The following is a 25,110-nucleotide window of genomic DNA, read 5'->3' on the forward strand; positions in this document are numbered from 1 at the left end:
GTTAAGTGCTTAGTCTTGATTTTGACCTTTGTCCAATAATGTTTTGTCAGCCCAGGTCCTTAAACTGTTGTCATGCCATCTTGGGTGAAAAAGCCTTTAATATGCGAGGCAAAACAGCAGCCTGTAAAACATAATGCGCTGAAGGTTAATAACGTCAAGTCATCTCTTTGGACGTTGTAATCCCCGCAGGATTATTCCAGCTATTCCCAGAGAAAAAAAACAAAAAAAAAAAACAAACAAAAAAAAAACACGGGAGGATATTTGGGAGCCTTTACCGAAGGGGGCGACCACGCACAGTCGCTCACCCATCCTCTGCTCCACGCTCGTAATAGTAAACGGTGAGGGACCACGCAGATCACCACGACACATCGCCTGGTGTATCACCTTATCTTCCCCTCTGTGTTCCGTGGGACTGTCTCGCATATTTCTCCTGCAGGATTTTCACGGCGTTCAGTTGAGGGGTGTGCTTGTTAATGGGCGTCTTGGACGGCTGCCTTTCTCATCCATGTGTGCAGCTCTGAGTGCACTGTAAGCAGCAGCAGCAGCACCTTGGAGGAGCAGAAAGAGGAGGAGGAGGAGGACTGCTTTCTGCCGTACCGTGTGGTGCACGGTGGAAATACGCTCGCCTGCTCTGGTTACTATCAAAACGAAAGGGAAGGAAGAAGAAGAAGAAGACGGAGACGAAGTAGAGACATTAACACCTTGTTTTTTTTGCGCGTCATCTCAGCCGACCACACTGGATGCGTGTTAAGAATGGTAAGCTTCATTTCAGTGTCATTTCTTTTTTTTGCCAATGTAGCAGAAAAACGGACATACACAAGCAATAGCAGGGTACAAACGGAGAAGTAATGCAATGCAGGGATGTTGTTTTTGTCCAGGCTCTTTCTGCATTTTGCACATTTGGCAGCACGTTGTGTTCCGGACGGTGGGAGATTAAACGTAGCTTTGTACACGGCGCAGCTCGGTAGGTTACCTGCTTTTCGGGGTATTTTTCTTTCTCTCTCTCTCTCTCTCTCTCTCTCTTTTTTTTTTTTTAAAGGAAGGGTTCAGAAACCGCCTCAACGTTATGGCAGATAGCCGGTAGGAGACCGAAAAAGTCTAGAGGAACATGACTGATGTGGAACAAGAAGCCAAAAGCTGAAAAGCGTCAAGGAGCCGCTGTGTGAATTTACGCAGATATAACACCCTGATGTTGGCTTTGGCTGCATGACCAACCTTATGTTGTTCTATGACCGTCTGCGACAACACATCACGATCTAATGTGTGTGTCTATAACCTCGGGAATGATAGAGATTTGAGCTGGCTGGGATTTGGACCACACCACCCCGTTCTTATACCTCTCCTTATGTTTTTTTTTAATTTTTTTATTTTATACAGGTGGGTCCGTATTCAACTTTGTAGTTGCATTTGTGTTGTAGTGAGACAGCAGCACCAGCTCACTGGATTGTGTCTGCTGCTTTTTAAAAAGGAGCAGGGCCTAGGGAAAACTGCATAGCCCATAGTTTTACTGCAGCATTATAATGACACGAATAAAATTCATGAAGAGATCTGCTTCTGAGAAATGGCACATGGTAAATCAGTCCAAACTACAACCATATTTATTTTTATTACAAATGTGTGAGAGGGGGAAAACCTTCAAGCGTCCATCACGTCATGGGGTCCCAATCCAACCAGTCTGATTAACTTAAATAAATGAAGACAACTCAGATACATAATGCAGTTCACAAGACTGGAGTAGTGAGAGCATGAGCCTGGAGGACCCCTGGGAGTCATTGTTGGGGGGCCCTGCACAATAAATCAGCTTTGCACTCAGATTAACCAAGTTGTGAGATGCACACATCTGAAAGTGCTGGTGTAGTAGAACATGTGATAGATTTAGGTTACATAGGACATTATAGTGATGTTTGAAGGACTAAAACAGCAGTGTGTACAGATTGTATAAAAAGTGAAATAAAAGGAGAGAAATCTTATAAATATTTATATTAACCAGGGATTGTTTCTGCTTAACAACATTAAAATAAGGGGAAAAAAAATCTAGTGTCCTGCATTAGTTGGCAAACTTTTCCCAGGACACACTGCAGACATCCAGACATCTATTAAGATAGGACTTTGTGTGCACGAGGGGGGGGGGGGGGGGGGGGGGGGGGGGTTGTTGAACTCAGAAGTGCCACCATTGGCTATAGCAGGGTGTGTGACCTTAGATATTAGGGGTTAAATCCAGGGGAATCCAGGGGCCCTCCATCCTCTATGGCAAGTGTTTGGTGGAAGCATCAAATGAGAAGTCTGAAGTTGTTAGGTCCCCTCGAGGTTAACCTTTGTAGAACAAGGCTGCATTCTCCCAGTTGTCTTTGTCGTGCTGATGAGCTCTGAGAAGCAACCTCAGCACTAGTTCTCTGCTTGATAAGAGGAGGGAACGGCCCACCCTTTGTAGTCACAAATGAAAAATCTGTTGCTCGTCTTTTCACCTTAGTCGTTTCTTCATTGTGGATTGAATGCACAGCTATTCTCCTTAGAAACCAGACGCTGAAAGACAGATGACACATAAGTCGCAGTAGGACCTTGTTATATTCCATAAACAATTGCTGCGTTTGAACTAATGTTGGGAGTGTATGAGGGCAGGAGGATGACAGAGAGGAAACAATGAAATGCTACTCTCCCCCTGGAGTTTCTCAGGGGATGTTGTGTGTTTGAAGTAATAATTGTTGTGAGAACCATACAGTCATCTAGGGAGTCGAAGGCTGTGTTTGAGTGGAATGGATACAGTGATGATGAAGAGTAGTTTCTTCCTGATCAGTGGGAAGAAAATTGCATTAGAGATAAATATAAACAGCTTTTAGCCGCTTTGCACAACTAAAGACCTTCCAGTTAAATGGCCGTGTGTGCTAGCGAGGTGAAAACTACGTATGAAGTTTTCCTGTGAATTATATAAGTTTTTTCAGTCCGTACCTGTTTTTTCTTTCTTAGCGTAGTAGCAGCACTGAGTTTAACAAAAGAGGGGAGGTGGATTTTTTAGCCTGAAGCATTATGTTTAGTTGAAGCTGCAGTCTGTCATCTTGTGATTTATCTCACACAGAAGTAATGGGTAGCTGTCACGATTACACCACTTTGTTGGACATGAAAGCCAGACGCTGCCCTTTCTTTCCCATTCTCACACACATGCTCACACACACAAACACCTCATTTTTTTTCAAATGTTGACAGTACCGCTCCAGACTTTTATCATGAGCAGCGGACGCTGCAGAAATGAAAAGCATGTGGTGCAACAAAGCGACTGTTACATAGCAGCCTTTTCTTTTCTCCATGGACAGTTCTTCTGAGCAGATACTCCTCATTATCCCAACATATAAATGTAGATGGAAAGTTTAGGTTAATTCTAACTAAATGTGACAAGATTGAATATTTCTTTGGACTTCTCTGCTCTAATTGGAGAAACAAAACATTTTAACTGTTGATCTACCCAGAGTTTCAATACAGTTCCTTTGTTTCTTTGAATTAACTCCGAGAAAGCTTCAAACATGTTTTATGACATGCTAAAAAAAAAAATTAGACAAATAAAACAAAGATAAAAGAAAGAGTGCAATTTGAGCTTATCTAACAATATTTGCTTATTGATTATTGTTTGTTTGTTTGAATGAAAACCATGATTTGATAGTTTGCAGGTTTGCTGAAACCTCATCAAACCAGGACGTCTTTTACATGTTTATGATGGAATAAACACTCTCAGTGGCCTTTTCAGTTTAGCTTATAATTTTCCAGAAAACCTTAATCTTATACTTGTTAGCTGCTCTGAAAGTCTGAATCACTCAAAGTATGTGAGGAGTGAGATTGAGGTTGAAATTATGCACTTCAGGCCCCAGACACAGGATAGTGTTTCTCTCCGTGAGCACACAGCAACAGACGTCTCTTTGTGTTCAACATTGCATAGTACGCATGTAGCAATTTTTAAGATGACTCTCACTGCTGTGGAGGCCAGTGATAATTTGCAGGTGTGGTGCTCATTATCCCGACATACTTTGCTTTGATATCTTCTTGTCTGTGCAGTTCAGCGACAGAGGTTCAGGTTTTTCTCAGATTCTGCCGTTTGTCCCAGTATTTTCTAGCTGATATAGTAAAGATAAAAAAGGGAAAAACATTCCCCTTATGTTAAAAGGGGATATTTTAAATGAGAGCAAATCTGTTGTTTCATGCATTAAATATGCTTTTTTTTTTAAGCACGATAAAAAAAAACTTGTGCACAATTATTGGCAGGTTTTTTGTTTTTTTTTTAATACATATAAAATGTTTCACTAAGTTTCCTCCAAATACTTTATTTCTTGCTTATGAAGTCTTCAATTAAACAAAAAGGTGAGATAGTCATTCCCAACAGATGTTCTCTTGCTACCAGCTACTTATTGGTCTATTTTCTGCTTAAATAGATCACATTTGAACCTCCAGTTCACACACTAAATATTCTTGGCACAGTCCTAATTATGTAAGCAAGATGATGGAAAGTGAAGACATAATAACATAAATGTTTAGAAAATGATCTATATTTTTTTAAAATTCTATTTGAGATATATTTTGGTGAAGGACAGCCAAGAGGAGACTGAGGGAGAGATTTCCTCATAGTAAAACTACCTGAAATAAATTAAGATTAAATATATAAATCATAGTTATATTCTTTTTTTTATTGTTTAGGATGATATGTCAGTATGTGAGCTCATGCAGGAATGTCATAGAAGTTCATTCATGTGGTCTCTGAATCATTTGAGTCCTTAGTCCATCTGATCTGGCATCAGTAGTAAGGAGAGTATCATCCGCTCATAAAGGAGCTGTGGAATTATCCTGATCAGTTCCAGGTACGTTTCAGGATGAGAGTGGGGCCGTTTGATTCTGTTTGCGGAAAACTGAGGAAAAAAAGAGTACTGAAAATCAAATCAGTTTAGTTTTGTAGATTTAATTGGTGTATAACAAAATACAGAATGTATTTTTTAATATGTGAGAATGATGGACAAAAAATAGGGATTTAATTTGTTAATATAGGTCTGATAAGTTATGTTTGTCTTTATTCCTTCAGTTGGAGATGACTGCATGAATCGTAAGTGTGATTATTGCTGCAACTAACGGGGTCTCATTCCCTGTTTTTTAAAGTATGGCCACTAAAAGGTAACAGGAGGAAGAGAGGGGTTGTTAGAACTGAATGTTGCCTTGCTTGCTTGTTCACAGCCAAAGAATACAAGGCCACTGTGGAAGTGCACTTAGTGCGAACTCTGTTCCTGAAGCTTATCCCTCATTGTCAGATGCTAAGGCTCCCAGCACACGGAGTGTATTTCCTGAAAACTAACAGGTATAATTTTTATGATGAAAGTTCTGGTTGTCCTTATTTAAAAATGACAAACTGGAGAGTCAGAAATGGTGGCAGTGCTGTCAGATCCTGCAGCACAATGCATCATATTAGCTTTTTGTTCCCTTTTCAACAAAGTTATCTGCAAATGCTCTTCAAGATGGGGAAAAAACAATGTCCAGTATTTGTCCTTTTCTTTTGCAAGCCAACCTTTTCAAGTGGGAATTTTCGCCGTGTTGTGATTGTTTTTGTTTCTCTTGACTAGAATTATTTTCTCACATCATCATCTAAACCTGCATCATAAGCCATTAGTATGATATTTATGTACAGAAACATCAAACATATTTATAATCTTAGATTATAAGTTTTAAAGATATGATGCTGTGAAAGTATGTCTTAACTTTGTTCGCACATTGGTTTGTTTGTGTGTCAAAAAGCTACACAAGGTAGATCAGACTGACTCATACTCTCTGCAAAGACCTAAATCAAATGTCAACAAGGCAAACTAGATGTAATCACCTTGTTGTGGCCTGTGAAAATATACCCAGACTGGAGTTGGATTTCTTCAAATAAGTGAGTTAAACTGTTGGCATCTTTGCAAATCACAAAAATGAAGCAATCTCAAAACAGCCAGGAACCTCAAAACGTTTCAAAAATTAAATGTCAGCGTGAGCATCATCAAACGGTTTGCCTTATAAGAGTATGTTTGGCTTTGCTGCCCTTACAAACCTCTCTGTTTGATTGCTCATCACACACTAAAAACTCCACACTGATGGAGATAAATTGAAGCTGACCATTTCAAACTGCTCCCAAATACTGCTCGTAGACTGACTCTGCCCAACTGTCGGGTCAATGTGTTTTACACCACTTGAGTTAAATGCACTGCAGCAAATTGCCCCACTCACAGCATTGTTGTATACACTTCGGACTGCTGTGGCAATGCACGCTGAATGAAAAAGCTAGAAATTTGACAAAAGATCCTCAGCTTATGTTGAAGTTAGAAGTAAGTGAGAGGAATAATAAGATGTCCTTGCAGAGCGATTTAACGCACATCCATCGCATTCCCAACAGAGTGGCATCTTATATTTTCTGCATCTTCAAGCCCTCCCATCAGAACAGCCTCCCCAGTGGCATTTCATCATGACCAGGATAATCTTGTGCAAGGTAGTGAAACTGCAGTCAATTTGCAGGTAATTAAACCCTTGTGATTTAAAGTTGAAAAAGCAACATAGATAGTGAGCAGTCAGTGTGTCTGCATATTGTTTGGGATAATAACAGGTCGCCATTCCACCCAGACCTTCCCTGCATTTTGTTACAGCATTGATGTGAGCTCTGAATGTGGCATTTTCCCTTTCATTGCTCTGAGTGGCAGATCTCTTACTGCTGTAATCTCTGTGTTTTCCGGTTTTATTATTTGGACTTGTTAAGTTCATATAACAACATTGAAAAGCAGAAAAAGCAAAAGGAGTTTGGAGTTATTGAAAATAAACTGATCTGATGAAGACGTGCACGTTACAACAGGGTTTCACTGCAGTCAAGGACTACATGGACAGAGTCGCATGACTGAGATTCAGTCAGCATTGAAGTTTCAGCTGTGCACAGTGCATGAAATCTGATCTGAATCTTCTCAAATATCCAAGATAAAGTAAATAGTTTGTTAGTAGATAGGTAAAAAACAAATATTCAGCCATTTTATTTAGTACTTTTGTCTCCAGTTGTTTATTAGACTGACCTTGGAAATGGCACTTCATGGAGTCGAGTGGAAATGGTCCTCAGGTATGATTGAGCCTCACAGAAATTTTACTCTGCAGTGTTCCAGGCCGTTTGAAAGATTTAACTTCACAGTGCTTAAAGTAAATGCTAAATTCTTCTTCAGTCTTAAGTTAATTTCTAGCTCTGAGTTGGCTGCTTTGACAGAGACATTTTTAGAGGATGTGAATTAGGACTACATGAAAGGACGATGCAGGACAGGAAGCTTATCGTAGTCTGTGCTGATTAAACCCCTTTTAAGTAATTAAACGTTTCCATATCTTAGGGTTTCTTTTTCCTTCATGTTGGCACCAACTCTCTGTTGGTGTTTAATACTTATTCTTCCCACTTATACGCAAGTAATATGATATGCTTTTAAAACTTCAGCAAAACTTGAAGAGTAACAAAACTAATTTAGTCGTTATAATGTTTGTATTTAGCTACAATAAAAGGACATTTAAAAAAAAAAGCAATTTCTCCTTTCTCTCTGGGAATCACTCACGGTCTTTATTTTTCCAAATGTCATCTGGATTTCATTTTAAAAGTATGTTAGTTTATGCAAGAGGCAATGCTTGACTGCTGGTCACCTCCTCTTTGCACAAACATAAAAACAAGACATTTTTTAGTTTGCTATGATTTATTTGAAAGACAGCACTGCCACCAAAAAAAGACCTTGACAAAAATGTTTTATTCATTTTAGGATTAAGACAGAAAGAAGGAAAACATGGCTTTTAAGCATGCCACTGTACTGCGAACACCATGCGGTAGCGTCATCTGCCTCCAGCCATCAGGACGGCTCTGGAGATGCATATCTGAGTAAAAGAACGATGAGATTACCTTGCATTAGCTTTTATATGTGTTTAGTTAATCTACGCAATCAGATAGTGTCTCAGAAGTAAAACTGTCCCTTTGATTATATCCATGTGTGTGTGTGTCAGTTCTTGTCAAAGGTCAGCTTTGCAACTGCAGAGGTTGCAAAGAGAAGATTTGCTGTGAAGGGACTCAGCCAAACTTGACGTAAAAGATGCTTCACACTGGCTGGCAGTACTCGGAATCATCAGAGCGCTATCAGTGGGCTTGCTTTTAAATTCCGCCTCAGATCAGGGTGACATCCATGACGCAACGTGCATGATTCTGCCTTTTCCTTTTTTTCTGAGAATTTTCAGTCCCAGTCTTCATCACTTTCCCTCTCAAGTGTTTTAAAAATTGAATTCAGCTTCCCCCCATTGTGCAAGTTATCATATCAGATAAAACCAAATGTCTTTCCTTTACTGTTTAAGAAAACTGGCATGTTTTTAAAGCCTGCTGCACACCTGCACCTGGATGTTTTTAGTGGAAGGGGAATTTTGAAAAGGAGCTGTCAATACATTTTGTATGTCTTAGGCAGCAAAGTGGAGTGATAGCTCTCAAGGGGGATGGCCTTAAGCTGTTATTCTATAAATATTAATAAAGCCAACTAGTCTGCCTGGAAGGAAGCTAACAGTTTGCTCATGTCAGAGACAGGGCTTCACTGTGACAAGTTGTGAAAAGAGTGATGAGATAACATAGCGGTGGTGAGGTGACATTTAGTGACAGGCCTCATTTTTCATAAATGAAATGTCATCACCGAGGACGGAGGCTGGGCCCGCTGACCTCCTCTTCTAAAACTGTGACACAGCAAACCATACCTGCCATGAATTTTGGAGTCACGTTTCAGATACTGAGTTATTTAGTAACTGCATAAAGTAAACACAGAGTAGCATTCACTTTTATTTACACCTAACGTTTTAGCCATTCAGTGTAACGTTGTAATTGGGATTTCACACTGCAGTCACCGTATTCGTTTCAAACACACGCTGTAGTAAGCATGTGTCTGATCTATTTTCATAATCATTATAATTGCGCTTGTTTTGTGCTCATCTTACTGTCAGACCACTTGAATCTAGCAGTTGCCTGTTTTATCAGCATGGCTGCTTAACTTTAAGACTAATTGCACCATTAATGCAGATGAGAATAGAGGGTTTTGGCTGCTGATGACAATGCGCTGCCAAGATGCACTTGTTGTCTGCAACAAAACACTAGGCAGCAACACAAAGCTTTGGCGTGCTCATAGCTCGAGAGCACTTTCCTACATTTGAGTTTCGTTTATGCAGATGCACTCCGTACATGCTGATATTGTTTGTTTGAGCATTGAGAACAAATTCAAAAGCATCCGTGACAAGTTTTTTGAAGCATATCCCGGCGAATTAAGAAAATCTGCAAGGAATGCAGCATAGCATTGGATTAGATATCTGATTATAGCTTGTTTGATTTCTAATGTCTGTTTTCTGTACCATGCATGCTTGCCTGGTCTTTAACATTGGCATCCAAGCTTCAAGGTTTCGCCAAAAAGTGCCTCAAACATCCCTGGCTTTCTATCAGGGAAACTGTCGGGAAACAAAGACAGAGCGTTCTCTCTGCTGGGTTTGTGTGTTGTCTTCTCTCTGCTTGTGTGGGTTTTCTCTGGAGGTTCCAGTTTTCTTCCACAGTTCAGAGATGTGTGTTAGGTTAACCAATCATCCTCAAGTGGCCATTGTGGGCTTCTGGAATTAGAAAGGAAATGTAAGGAATAGATCTGACTGAAAGGCTTCGCACATGATGCACTTCTGTTGCAGTAAGGAGGATATAGCACTCACCTGTCACTTAAAATCTTAAAAGAATTTAGATGGTTGCATTATATTGGATAAAGTTGCCATAAAGAGACAGAGAAAACAAACATTCGGTGCTTATATTTTCTGTGAAGTTGACCATTTTAACATGGGGCCAGTTGGGACCGAGTCAACCTCAAATGGCCATTTGAGGAACTGCAGTGTTTGACACCTCTTAATTGGCTTCATTTTTGAGCCCCAGAGGTTATACCACTTGGAGTGCAAGCGTGTGTGTGGCTGTCTTTTGTGTCTCTTAGAACTGTGATGGAACCACAGCTTGTCCAGGGTGAAGTAGGCATCAGTGGCAGATGTAGGAGTAGATGGTTAAAGATTGCTGGAAATAACTCTGAATTGCATTTGTGTATAAAATGCATCATATAATTATTTTAGATTCTGTTTTTTAGAAACTTCAAATGGCCACATGAACTTATTTCATCACTGGAGCAACATGCAGTAAAGATTATGGTTTTTTTCTTGTCATATTTTTGGATGAGAAACCTTTGAAATTTTAACCAAACTAGCAACAAAATTAATGATGACTTAATTGAAATATTCAAATGCCAGGAACTGTAGTAAAGTGTGGCATATCATAATTAAAAAGAAAACTTATTTTCAAATTAGATCAAGTCAAACTTTATTTATACAGCCTTTTTTAATACAAAAAAAAAGCTTTGGATAATAAAAAGCATTTTGAATATATTAAAAAAAAAAAAAAAATTAGGCATCAGACTTTACTTTAAATGCTTAGGTAGTTCTGCAATGGACTGGCGAGCTGTCCAGGGTGTGTCCTGCCTCTTGCCCAATGATTGCTGGGATAGGCTCCAGCTTCCCGCGACCCTAAATTGGACTAAGTGCTAAAGAATAAATGGATGGATACTCATGTAGTTGTACTGCCGTGTTACCCCCCTCCCACTGCCCTGTCCAATTAGCTGTGCTTACAAGGAGCACAACATTAAGATAATCATTGTTTAGATTCTTCAACTATAATTTGAGCTTTGTGGGAAATGTGTGTTTTGACCGAGCACAGCCATGTTTGCAAAGCACTGTTGCTGTAATCGATTAGGTTGATGAGTTGCCCCTGCCCTAACTGTACTGCTCATCCAAACAACACGAGCAAATGATTTAGGTCATTCGTGCCAGCTCATCCACCCTGCCCAAGAAACCAGAGAGAAACTGTGCTCTTTTGGCATTTACAGTCATTTCTCCGTGCTCATATCTAGTTTCCTAATTTATGTGTGCGTCTGTTTCATGGTGTGTTGAACCCACTCCCACCACACACACACACACACACACACACACACACACACACACACACACACACACACACACACACACACACACACACACACACACACAGGGCAATTAACTCAGTGGAAACTCTGGTTACAACAACTTTAAGCCAAAATATGAGAAGGACTCATCCAAATGACTTCAAAGTTAGCACTGTGCTCCTCACATATATATATATATATGTATATATATATATATATATATATATATATATATATATATATATATATATATATATATATATATATATGTATATATATATATATGTATATATATATATATATATATATATATATATATATATATATATATATATATATATATATATATATATATATATATATATATATATATATATAGGGAACAGAAATGAAAAAAAAATTATGATGTGTTTAATAATTTAAAAAGCTGTTTTAATCTTTTAAAATGAATTATATATATATATATATATATATATATATATATATATATATATATATATATATATATATATATATATATATATATATATATATATGTGTGTGTGTATACATATATATATGTGTGTATATATATATATATATATATATATGTGTGTGTGTGTGTGTGTGTATATATATATATATATATATATATATATATATATATATATATATATATATATGTGTGTGTGTATATATATATATATATATATATATATATATATATATATATATATATATATATATATATATATATATATATATATATAAAATTCATTTTAAAAGATTAAAACAGCTTTTTAAATTATTAAACACATCATAATTTTTTTTTCATTTTTGTTCCCTCCCATTGAAGATGCTCTAAACATAACTCTATTTACAGAACAGTGTGCTACAAATTCTTATTTGAGGTGGATCTGTTTTGTAAATTCTGCTCTCCCCCCCAAAAAAACACAGCAAAACCTTTCCTTTCCTTAATACCATCTAGCTCTTTAAAATGACCTGTACCTCTGACATTTCCAATAATCCATCGAGTAACATCAATACATTGAGTCAGTGATCAATGAGCCAGTACCGTTTAAAATAACTGTAAAGTTTAAAATAACAATCAAACATTAATTAAGAAATGTCTTTTTGTTTCAATTAGCTTTGTTCTAAAAATTGGATTTATTCAATTTTAATTTGGTCGTTAGTTAATTAGTTTAATTCAAATGAAAGAAATGTATATGCTTGTATATGTACATGTACACATTACACACACACATACATATATATATATATATATATATATATATATATATATATATATATATATATATATATATATATATATATATATATATATTAATATTGCATCATTAAACTTTTACACAAAGAAGTTTGAAAAAGGAGTGGGAAGATGTAAATACTGGTCGAGGAAGATGCTGATATCCAAAGGTGTTACATGCAAGTATGTTAAAGTTCTAAAAATGTTTAGTTTGACACTGTATGTAGAAGGAAAATATTAGATTGTATATATTGAATATTTGAAGGTTTTTTTGGTGACTTTATATGAAGCCCAGCAACTGTCTGCATGTGACACTGTGACTCATTACTGAATCAAATCTATTGAAATCATATCAAGGCAGAATTTGTGATATTGTGCCTGAATGTTGAAATATTATGATCCCTGACAATGATTCTTTTTATTTTTTTAATGGCCTGGTTGATTATTCCCCCACCAGTAACATCAGGTATTGCTTAGAGAAAAGATTTAGTCACCCTTTAAGCAGTGGACTTTATAAACTTGCCTTCAGTATGGCAGCGATTACATAAAAGCCTCATGCTCTCTCATGATATCCATTTGTATTAATGGCATTTCTCACCATTCGGGAGATGAATCTTGTGTTTAATATTGAGCTGCTTTGATGTTAAGCAGTTTATTTAAAATTCAAGATGAGGATGTTAATTAGGTAACACAAAATCTTTTTGGCTTTAGGAATTTTCTTTTCTTTTTTCACCATAATCCCTCCGGCCTGAGTGCAAGCTGCGACGATATTCATTTCAAAGGAGACAGATATGAACAATAACATGAAGCACATGTAGGCAGAATGCCTGGGTGCTGTTTTTATTAATATCCATACCACAACAGACTTTTTAGGCTTCTTTATTTGACACTATTCTTGTTCAGAAATGGTTTTTAAAATAGTCTGCTGTATGTGGAAGTATTTCCAAAATCAAGTGTGTGTCATGAAGGCATCTATTGTTCTGCAGCATTGTATTATAAGCAGTTATCAAGGTAGACCAGGACATTTCAACAATGAAATCAACCATGCCAGACCGTTTTAGTCCTTATAGGGATGGTAAAGATCCCCGACAGTTAAATGCAGCAGGTCGAGCTGTGATGTTTAAAAGTTGGCTAGACGACAAAATTCAAACATACTGTACAGCAACACCTTGCATAATTCCTAACTTTCCTTTTAAGTACACTGGTACTGCAACTTAAAGTGTAAAGAAAGGCCTTTGTGTCAGTCACAGCAACACGTCTCGTTCTCAGATGTACTCTTTCGATTTTTTCAAGAAAGAAATGGAGATTTTTTTCACAATGTTTACAGTAAACTTCTTGCTGAATATATACACACAGTGTGCATATTGGTGCAGCAGTGTTTTCCAAAAACAAAGCCATTATTCACTTTCCTCTCCTTCTAAATGTTTTTTTGAATCCTTTAATGATGGATATTCACAAAGCTGAGATCCTGTGAAATGTTTGGCATGCAGCAACCATGATGCATTGCATCCAGTGCTCTATTGTGCCCATAAAAAGACACATAACTGCTTATTTTTGAGGAAGCCATTAAAATTAGACTTGATCAAAATTCCTCATATGATGTTTTCCAAAAAAACACACTTTTCGGACAATGCAAGTAGAAAGATAAAAAGTGGAAGGTTAAAAGCAAGAGTTGCTTGTGCCCTTTAGCTAAAGTCTAAACAAACTGAGTCATTTGACCACACATGTAGCAGCCAAACATGTACCAACCCATTCCCCATGACAGATCCCTTTATGATTTGGCCCTTCTCCCAGACAAGGACCATTATGTTGCACATCTGTGTGGTCACACCCTGCTGTGAGGATTCAGTGCACATTCAACGTAATGTGGCACTGAAGCATGCAATTTCACGTCAGTGTGGAAAAACAAAAAACAAACATCAAAAAAAGCAACAAAGAGTGATATTAAAGTTGCATCTCGTCAGCCATGTTAAATTTTAGCTGCCAAGTTTTGATGTGCGTTGTATGAATGCAGAGTGATTGCTAATGAGAAGCAGCACCAGAGCCAAAGCAGTCAAAAGTGAGAGACTAACAGAAAATGTGTTGCATATTTTGCTGCCTTGCATTCTGTCGTGTTACAAATCTTAATGTTTTGCTGTCATTTCACTGAAGCTGTGTTCACTTTTAAGCTCAGAAGTTAAATATTCTGCGGTTGCCGTTGCTTCCACTATATTAAGCTACAGATGCAGTTTTGTGGTTAATTATCTAAAAACAAAATCAATTTCATTCCTTGTGCAACAGAAATGATGAGCTCTCTTTAAAGTATCATATTCAGGACTAGAAGCAGCTGTTCGGTCAGTGCAGAGGTTCTCCATCTTGGTACTTTTGTTTGTCTGCTCTTCTGGATGTGTCTGTAAAATAAACTAAACGAGGAAGTGTGAGACTGACAAAGGGCAGACTCTGAGCTGTTTGAGTCTAATTTGTACCTCGCCAGCGTGAGTAAGGCATGGGAGAAAGTGGTGCAGGAGGCAATTTAAACAGACCTCAGGGTATTAAACAGTTTTTTGTGCGTGTGTTTTTCTGTATCCGTTGTTGTCTGTAAATGCTAGTTAAATGGTAAAGTTTTCCAAAGTTCAAAATGCCCGTACAACATTTATTTAACTGAGTCTTTTTTATTTCATACAGAGCACAGACACTTCCTGGTGGTGCATCCACAAAGTGCAGTAAACAGCCTTGGTGGTTGCATCATTGGGAAATAAAGAGGCAAATTGGCTAAAAGTGTAAAGCGTAGTGATTTTGAATAGTTTTAATATGTACAAATAATTTGACACTGGAGACCATGTAATGGTTTCTGCTGATGCGTTTGACCTTTTATATAATAATCTAATCTATTCAGGATCAGAGAGCCTACTTTTAATTTCACAGCCAGCTTGCATTTTCAGATATCCAATGTACTGGCTCAAACATTTTACTGTTGTTCTGATATGTAGTACATGTGCACTGTTCAATAAGTAATGGGGTTGCCTCAACTCGCATGCATTATGCTGTAGATCAACAGAGCTGCTCAGTGCACTTCAAACTCTCTGACTTTCCCAAGTGCCCTTACAGCCTTTTCCACTTCGAAGCATCTGCTTTAAAGCGGCATAAAAGTATTTTTATGTAAAAATACATGCAACCTATCAGTCCAAATCATAAAGTGGATCTGCAACAAGGGATGAACGCCCAGCCCCCTCACACTTCGGCTGACACAGAGGCTGCCAGTGAGTGAAAACGAGTGAGCTGTGTGCAGTTTATTGATGTCACTTTATGAATGTTTATGTAACTTATTTTCTTCCCCTCAGAAAATCGATTAGTGCAGCTTAAATTTGCGTTAGTTTTCTGGCTGTTTCACTTGCTCTTGTGCTATGCTCGTGATGACTGTAATGCAAATGTGCTGGAAGAATATGTTCGAAGCTGTATGATGAAACCTCTTGATCTCAGTTTACTCCTGTGTAGTTTAATTTGATGCTGGATGGTTTGTTAAAGTCATTCCATATACAGTTTTTACTGGTTGCTGGGATTTCCAACAGAACAAAGGTTTCAAAAGTGAGTGGTCTCTTCCCAAAACAGTTCTAAAGGTGCCGATTTAAGAACCCGCATTCCACATCGCAGATATAAGTGTACACATAAGCGTTCATATTGTGGTTAAGAAAGTAAGTAAACAGTGTCCTCACTTTGCTTTCCACATTTTGTCCTTTAATACCAGATTATATGAAAAAAAAATCTGGGAAAGAAGAGATCTGGCACATCTTTGTCTCTCCCTCTTGCCCACTGTGCCACCCACACACTGCCTTGTGTGCTCCGCTTCTCTTTGTTCGACGCAGTGTTGTATAAAATGACAACTTGGTGAAAATGCTTTCTTGCTTTTTGGGCTCATTTGAAGGCATGGTGAATTTGCATTCCCTCCTTCTTAGCTTTTTAGTTGCCTCTTTGCTTTGTGTTTTTTTTTTTTTTTTTGCTAATTTTTAATTCTGCAAGAGCAAATATTGTGCATAATCATTGTGCAACCAGCAGCACAGTAAATGTGCCATCCCACAAAAAGGTACTTTGTAGTTTTTCTCTGAATAATAATGGTAATCAGTAGCGACGGCTCTGATATATGCACATGATCGAAATAGCAGTAATTACGAATCAGATTCTTGTAATGAATTATTCCCTCATTTCTGTTTCTTCTGCTGCCAGAAAGTTTGCACTTTAAATGTAAAACAGGTGTCAAATGGTATCTTGTTGTACGTGCACTGAGCAGAAATGCTTTTGATGCATGTTATTTGTGTATGCAGTGGTTTCCTTTAAATATTTTACCATAGTCTGCAGGTGTCAGAGCTCTCAGTGTGACTCTTTCTAAAAGCCAGCACATCACATACAGACACTTGGAGAGGAGCCCTCGGTCAGAAGGGAAAAGCGTGACATTTTTCCTCCAAAGCTCAAGTTTATTATTATTGGATTTAGTCAAGCCCCCCCATCCACCCACTCGCCCCAAATGATCTGCCAATAACAACAGCCCTTTCAAAGCATATTGTGCATAGTTTTTGTGTATGTTGACAATATTTTATAAGCTTCTGGTGAGGAGCCTGCTAACAGTGACTGTGTTGAGTTTTAATGTTGAGATTGTCCTCAGAGGACAACTTGCTTGCTTATATCCTTCATTTTTGTAGCAAACAGCAATAGTTCACATCAAAAGTTCATCCAATAGGTCAGATTTTTGGAATTTCCAGCAGTGGGTTGCAAGGAAATGATTACTTTCCACTTACTGAACTTAATGATCTCAATATGTTTTAAATATTCTTTTAACTTAAGTGAAACAATCGGCGTCCACAAAAAATACGTCTCCTAAAATATTTGACCACAGTCTCTCAATCTTACAGCAAAATGTGCAAAAATAAATTGGCGAACATTGAAACTGTCCTACAATGCCAGGATGCTCTCTTCACTTAGGTTGCTTTGCATATTTGGAGCTTATGTTTGACTCAAGCGGCAACCTCTGGTGGTTAAAAGTGAAGCATGTGCGGAAGTGCATAAAACTGCAGTTCCCCCTTCATCCACTAGGGGCTGGCTCCAAAACAGAGCAAATCCCCATAGACTCTCATGTTAAAAAGGCCAACTTCACAGCAGAAAATAAAAACGTTTACAGCCTGGTTTAAAAATCCGTTTTCGTTTTATAGGTCAGATTTACCTTCATGACAACTGTGGGGGGAGTGAATTTTTTTCTAACTCGCCCGTTTAAAAGTAATTTAATCTCAAAGTTCGGCATATTTAGAGGCGTGTCCTTTTGATTGACAGGTACCAGTCTCCGGCTTCAAGTCAGAAGAATGTAGAACAACCTCGGTTTTTAGACGGTTAATAACGTGACTTAGCTTTAGCCCGCTTACCTCCGTAAGCTGGTTAGCTCCCTTTATCTTGGGGTTAGCTTGGTTAGCTCTTATCTACAGAAAGCTCGGAGTTCGCTTGATGTCAATCATCCACCATGATGCTCACAACTGCCCTCTTAGCCACACCTCCTTGCCCATATTTGTGTTTTCTGAGCGAGACGACACGCATGACGTTGCCAAGATGGCGATGGTAGGAACCGCCCACCGAGCTTCAGTTCAGCTCTTCAGAAATCTATGGGTGACATCACAGAGGCTCTGTCCATCTCTTTATATACAGTCTATGGTTTGACTACATGACATAGATGGGTAACGTGAAAGACAGTTCACGTTTGACCCAGTTGATTTGGCCACAACATTAACAAAGTGGTGAGTGAGAGTTATAGTCCTCTTAAGAGGGTCATGTTTGAGCCTAATCCCATGCAATATTTTCATTTTTTTTCCTTTTATACTTGCTACTCAATTGCAAATCCACCATTTTCTTCTTTTTATTTTTCACTTTGAAGAACTGATGTTATCGTATATAGGTTTAATGAAGCTCTCTACACAGAAAAATAATGGTAAATGAGTCGCCAGTAAGGTCAAGAGGTTCCAGCCAAACACCTGTATATGAGGAGTTGAGTGTCAATTAAAAAGGGCCCATAATCTGGTTCTCTAGAGGAGTGCAAAACAGTGTAATGCATTTACATAATTTTTGTGGATACATTTTTTAATTGTTGAGAACATGAGTTCTTAATTGGTTGTCTGCTGCAATAACCCAAGGTCATTATAGTCTATAAGTCCTACGATGTGTCATACTCTCAGAAACAAAAGGGAGCATATGGTGTGAGAACATATAAAATTTAAATTAATGTGAGCTGTTAAAAAATGCTATATTCTGTAGAAGCTGTGCTAAAGATTGTGCTGTGGAAATGTGCAAATAAAATGTGCAAAGGCAGTGAGATAAGATAAGGTATTAAAACTGTCACCTTATATAAACAGTATGTGGCGCTTTTAATGCATCTAAGTAGTTTTGCATGCACTTGAGCAGAAGCAGACAGACTGAGGGAGCTGATGAGATCACAACTGAGAAGATGGCTGTGGTGCTGAGTTTAAAGGAAATCATAATAAAGCAAACTGCTGTTCTGTCGTGCACAGCGGGACCCGTAGCAGGAGTTATTTATTGTTGTCAGCTGCCAAGCTCATAAGTTTTATTTAACATCAGTTCAAGGACTCGTGTTGTGGGTTGCAAACAATCTGTGTGTACAACAGTCTTTCACTGATTTAAACTAGAAAACAAATTAATAACAAAGCTGCTCTGAAAAACAAAACAAAAAATGCCATTACAAGTTTTCACCCAGCATCAGTCATAACGGTCTGCAACAGGGTTATTTTTCCTTGTTACAAAAATCTCATTAGTTTCACGCATACTAATGTCAGCCAAAAAAATGTTGTTGATTAAAACCATCAATAAAACTTTTCCAGCCATGAAGATGAAAACTTAAACAAAGGAGCAGAAGCTTTATGTGGTTTTATATAGTGACCTGACCCGTTTCTGCCAACATCACCTGGTCTGATCAGCTTCTCATAGGAGTTTGTTCTTATTAAAGAAGTAGCTTTAATAAGCAGGAGACTAAATGTCTCCTGTAACACACGACTCAAACCCACTACAAGATTATGCATCTGTTTTTTGTTTTTTTTTAAAGTGGAATATCACACATATCTAACACTGAAAAGATTTTTGATGTTCCTTCCTGGAGAATCTTCATGCAGAGTTCATTTTGGCTTTAATTACCATTTTACAGGCTTTTCATTCACATTGCTGTTGTTTCATTAAACCCATCACTGAAAGAATCCTGGATCTGGCACAAATCTGATTATATTCACTATTTTTGATGCAGACATTTTTAACAAAAAAGGAACAAAATATTGTATATACCTGTGTTCCATGAAATCCATGATTCACCCTACGTGTAAGGTTATTCTTTAAACCCACAAGCCAGAGAAAAAGATACCATGATTTGTCTTGAAAATACATCTCTGCGTGCAGAAAGCACACTGAATCATTCCCTGCCTGGGAACTTTAGTGAAAATAGATATAACCTGAATTTATGAAAATGCAGTACAAAGTAATGAGTGAATCTAACATTCTTTTACCAGCGCTGCTTTTTTTTTCTTCTTTTTTTGCATGATTCCAGATGTTTTAGTTTTTCTAAGTATAGCATGTTTACTTTTTCACATGCAAATTTGGACCACATGGAGCAGGAGCCTTGGTCTGCACGAGGGAAAGAGAAACATTTCTATTAGAAGTGTAAATTAGAATATAACTCAACTGATTGACTTCCTTTTAAGAAAATAACAGAAAAAGCAAGCCTTTCCTTGGACAAGACCCAGAACTAATATTATGGGAATTCTCACCAGTGGCTTCAGCTCTTTAGATCTTAACAGAACACAGAAAGCTCGGCACATGCCTGGAAAAAACCATTCTCAAAGAAGTTTCATTGATCTGCGTCTCTTTCTTACTTTCTTGAAGGATTGGCATTGAGAAATATTGACATGAAGCACAGACATTTAAATGACAGAATGAGTGCGTTTTCTGTCTGTTTAGCCGAGACAGCGCGGGGAAGAAAGACAAGTCTCTCCTGCTGTCAAGGAGTATGAAACACCATCCGATGAGGATTTGAAGGAAACCCCAGCCTGTTTCCAAACTTGTTAAACACAGGGTTGGTGTTAACATGCTTTGTTTCTCTGCACAGCCCCCACCTGCACACACACACACACACACACACACACACACACACACATACCCCTCCTCCACTACTATAGCCAAACACACCCCCTTTCAAAGTTGAGTAAACCTGCAGAGAGGCAAGTGGAAGGAGCTTGGCCCTGATTTTACTGTGGTGGAGGAGTCAGGGGGCCCAGGGGACACTCAGGTTACCATCATCGAATCCTGCAGTATTAGCAGGGCACAGTGAAATAACAGTCTACCATCTGGAACCTATGTTAAAGCCATCCTAGCCTTGCAGCGTTCAATCACACTGACCTCAATTAAGTGTTATTGGTTCAGTATTTTTATTCTCTCCTTCCTCTGCCTCTAGAACTTTCTGTTCTGTGTTGTAACCGACGCTCTAACACACTGTGTCAGATCCTGAGTGATAGCTGGAGTTGAGGTTTTCTTACGAGATTCTCATTTTTGTTTGAGCTTTCCTATTAAAATTAAAGCAGTTCCACCTCAGAAGAGGTTTGAGGAGGAGAGCACCTTAAGTGCACGGGATAAAGCTGGTCTTTGTGCTGAGAGATGCTGCATGGTTTGCTGGGCTGGAATGGGTGTTTTTTTCTTGGTGAGCCCTCATCCTCATGACTCAACATGCTCTTTCTTGACCCCACTTAAACAGGAGACAATAAGTGCACTTCAGGTTGTTCCTCTTTTGAACTTTGACGCTCCACACTTTCTACAACTTTAAGGTAAAGTTCTGCTTTTTATCATCAGGGTGCTACGAGGAAAGTTTTAAATAATGTCCGCTAAATTATTGGTAAATGTTGCCATACTGGTCCTCATATTTGATTATATTGATTCATATGCCTAGCTGTGAAAAAAATGATGAAAGATAGTCATTGATTTAATAAAAAAAAATTATTATTAAGAAAAACTTTTTATTTTGTAGGTTTGCTGGCTATCACAGAATTGTGTTTCATTTTAGATATTATATTTGAATAAGTCTGCTTAATTTCTTTTTCTTTATTTATTTGTTGGTAAAGTCTGGCTGCACTTGAAATGAGGTATTTCTGTTTTCAAACCGAGATTGGGAATGTGGAAAATTGGTCAGTGGTATGAAATGGGTTTGAAGTGCCCCTGAACTTGGTACTCAAATTTTAAATTGGTCTCCATGGCTACATTACCCCTCACAGTTATTGCACATTCAAAAAAGTCAATTTTAATGGCAGTTCATTGCCACTTAACAATCCACAAATTAGATATGGTCTGAGTAGCAGCATTGGCTGGATTCCCTTCAAGTTTTGCTGAGGTTGGCAGCACTTTAAGAGACATGCCCACAGGAATGCTTCCATCCAGCTAATTCTTTTAATAATGTTGATGCGATTAGAAACATTAGCTCTTAATTGGAGTTTAGAATTGTGACGCTTTTTAGATTTAGGACAAAGACTTTTTCTTGATTAAACCGTATTAGTGCAATGTTATGTCTTTTTTTTATTATTTTTTTTTTTATGAAAAGGCATTTGTGAGAAATAGTCCACAAGAGAAAAAATAGAAAACATTTTCATTATTGGTTGTGGAATTTGTCTTTTTTTTTATTTTTGACATTATTTTTTATTAATTTCTTGGTCATAAACCAAACATCCAGTCTTTTGATTGCTGTTTTTAGTTCACCTTCTGTTCCCACATTCTCACTTTAAATGACATTCAGGCACAACAGCTGTCATCAGACTGGCTTTGCATCTCCAACCACATCATTAATCAATATATGTTGTTGTATGTTAACATCACCAGAATTATTTATACTTTACTCATGTCTGTTTCAGTACATTGTGCTTTTTACAGAAACAGCTAAACAGATGCTTAGTTAATTGTGTCTCATTACAAAGCCTAGCTAACACACTCTGAGTGTTCCTGCGCTTACCCACTGCGATGAACAAACCAGGCATTATCTCTGTTTGTAGGCCGTAATGTCACATAATCCTCCCTGTGGGTCTGTGTTTAACTTCATGTGTTGAGCTGCTGTTCTTCACCTTACTTTTGCAACTTCTCTAAAACATCCTCTCAGCAGCTCTATTACTCCCGTAATGAGGGCGGTGACAAGGGTGGCGGCGGCATGACGGGGCAGCTCTGGGTGCGGCAGGTGGACTGCAACATAAGATGAGATCACAATGTGAAATTGTGCACATTTGTATCATGGTTTCAGCTTCTGAGTCAGAGGTATTACATCTCTTTTCATCATGTGAGCCCTCAGCTGAAAGGCCGAATGTTTTGTTCACCCTTTTTTAAACCAAAAGACGGTTTTCTTTCATGAAATTTCACATTAATGACAACAAAGAAACTTGCATCAACTGAGATTTTTTCTTTTTAAATAGAGGCTGACAACGGTGTCTGACTGGTTATTGATCTCATCGTCACTTTATATATAAAAAATTATATGAATCACTTTTTTTTCATAGCATAGCAAAAACTCTAGTTTTATGCAACTTTTCTGTAGATTTGACCATTTTGATTTCAGGTTTTACTATTTTCCACTGATGAATATTTTATTGTTGCTCCATATTTTCTTCATAAAAGAAAATAAAGTAAGTAAAAAGGGTAGGTTGCAGCTTAGCAGGAATGAGTAAAATGGCTTTCTTAGTGGTGGTGGTGGGGAGGGTCAGTGGGTCTGTCGGTAAAGTCTTTCATCTCAGAAGACAAGTGGTGTTGCAGTGTAATATAACACTTGTCACAGTTTTTATTTCTGTTTCATTCATTCTTTCACAACATGCGAGTTTTCAGTTGAACAGTGTCCGTCACCCGTGACACATATCAGCAAAGTCCTAATAAAGAAGAAAAGAAGAAGAAAAAGACTGAACTTCTTTCTTATCTGAATTCACCTTTTCTGATAAATGAACCCTGGTCCAACATTTGCATGTTGCTGTGTGTCACCCTATCAGCGTGTCACAGTGCTGGTTGGATGCCAGAGATACCAGGCGGATAAAAGCAACGCAACCCGCATTTTCAATCCTCTATTAAACATCCCCTGCTATCAGTGGCAGACATCAACAGGAGAGTATGCTTTTAATGGCCATGGAGACACATGTCAGAAGTCTGTTCGAACAGGTGATAAAGGGAATGTGTCAGGTTGCTTCCAAGCTTCTTGTCTTTTTAGGCGATATGTTCACTCATCTCCACAAAATCTCTATAAATCTTCATGGTTTCATAATAAATAATGAATAAGTCTGACATGTAAAACCCGTCTAACAACATTTTTTGTATTTTTCCAGTAACTTCAATCAAACAGAAAATCATATTTCTTTCAGCCTTCAGTTTGTTGTTCACGCTGAACAGGAATTTATTCTGAGAGCCGGGCACCCCTTACTCCATTTGGTTAATAGATCCATTAAGCTTCATGGCGTGAGTGGATTGTGGCTGCTGTGTGGAGTGCAGGATGATGTGTTAATTCTGGGTAATTTATTACCCTGGGTGTCCCTGGGCAAGGCGCCTCTGACAGATTCTGTCTCTTTGGGATCGCCCCAGCTAGGCTTCCATGGGCATTACCTGCTTAGCAGTGACTCTTGCATGTGGTGCTCACATCCGCTGATGCAAGTATGATGTAAAACCTTCAGTGTAGGAAAACAACAGCGAAGATACATGTAGTGAGCATTATATCAGACTGGCAGTCTTTGAAGGTAGAAGGCTTAAAAGCACACCTGTGTAGAGGAAGAGGATGATCAAATTTAGCTGCAGTCTTTTAGAAGCACTCGCCAGCTCTCATATGCTTTTTATTTATGGAAGTATCCTTTTCTGTCTAGGCCAAGTTCTGATTAGATCATGGATTCTGATTGTGGCCAAGAGCAGGTGATCAATCTTAATTTAGGAAGAGAATTGAATTTATATAGGACGATGCAGTGCCCTGCCCTGATGGATGAAAGGTCATTCCCCTCTTACGCGTAAACAATCAACACGGTTAACGAAAAGGAACCAAAACACCACCATGATTTCATTTTGTTGTGTGTTTTAAAGCAACTTATTACAGGGGTTTGTTTACTTGCAAGTAATGGCTTCTCTTAAAGACTTGTAGTTGGAAAAAACACAAAAGAAAATGCAAAAATGTTTGTGCATAAGAGTTTCTGCAAGCGTCAGCGCTGTCTAATGTTTAGCCACTGGGATCAGATAGTGCAGACCTCTGGGGGCAGAAGGATTGTGCAGGGCAACGCAGGACTGCCAAGCCACTTGTCAGCCATTTTATGTCATAATCAGTTTGGGGTAAATCACTGCATGTTTTTCAGCGTCCCGGGAAAATCCTTGAAGGACTTTTTTCTGCGCTTTTGTCACCAGAGAAGGGGATGCATTTTAGTTTGAATGTAATGTTGTGATGTGCCGTCTTCAACTTTAAAGACAACAAGCCCATTTTGTTTACAGCAGGCCACTGCAGCAGACACGCCCTCTCTACACATTGCATCTTTCTAGCTAGAGCTGTCATCCGGTGGGTGATGAAGCTTCAGAGTGATTAGCCACACCCAGTGGGTGCTGAGATGGGAGATGTGGGAGGTGTGTGGTTGTCAAAGCAGGGCTTGCAGAGCTGACTATACTGAGCACTTAGAGTAATACCATTACCATTTAGGAATCCTTATTCTAGCTCTGCTGTGTGAGCTGATTTTTTTTTTTACTGTTGATATTGAACATCTGCTGGTTTTATTGTTTCAACAGTGTTGTGTTTGCTCCACGTTGTGCATCAGGCTATCACGTGGTTTTCATTTTCATATATCTTCTGGAGCTTGGCATGGTTGC

General features: G+C 38.3%; 1 protein-coding gene across 1 annotated transcript in view; it reads left to right on the forward strand.

Moving 5' to 3' along the window:
- Window positions 1-690: 690 nt before the first annotated feature.
- tenm4 (teneurin transmembrane protein 4) overlaps window positions 691-25,110 on the forward strand; it is a gene marked incomplete at its 3' end in the record, with an annotated part of 148,744 nt that continues 124,324 nt past the window's right edge. The window contains exon 1 of the mRNA XM_079246627.1: window positions 691-756. The remainder of the gene's footprint in view (window positions 757-25,110) is intronic.

This window comes from Telmatherina bonti, assembly GCF_933228915.1.
Source record: "Telmatherina bonti genome assembly, chromosome: 9".
Taxonomy (NCBI): Eukaryota; Metazoa; Chordata; class Actinopteri; order Atheriniformes; family Telmatherinidae; genus Telmatherina; species Telmatherina bonti.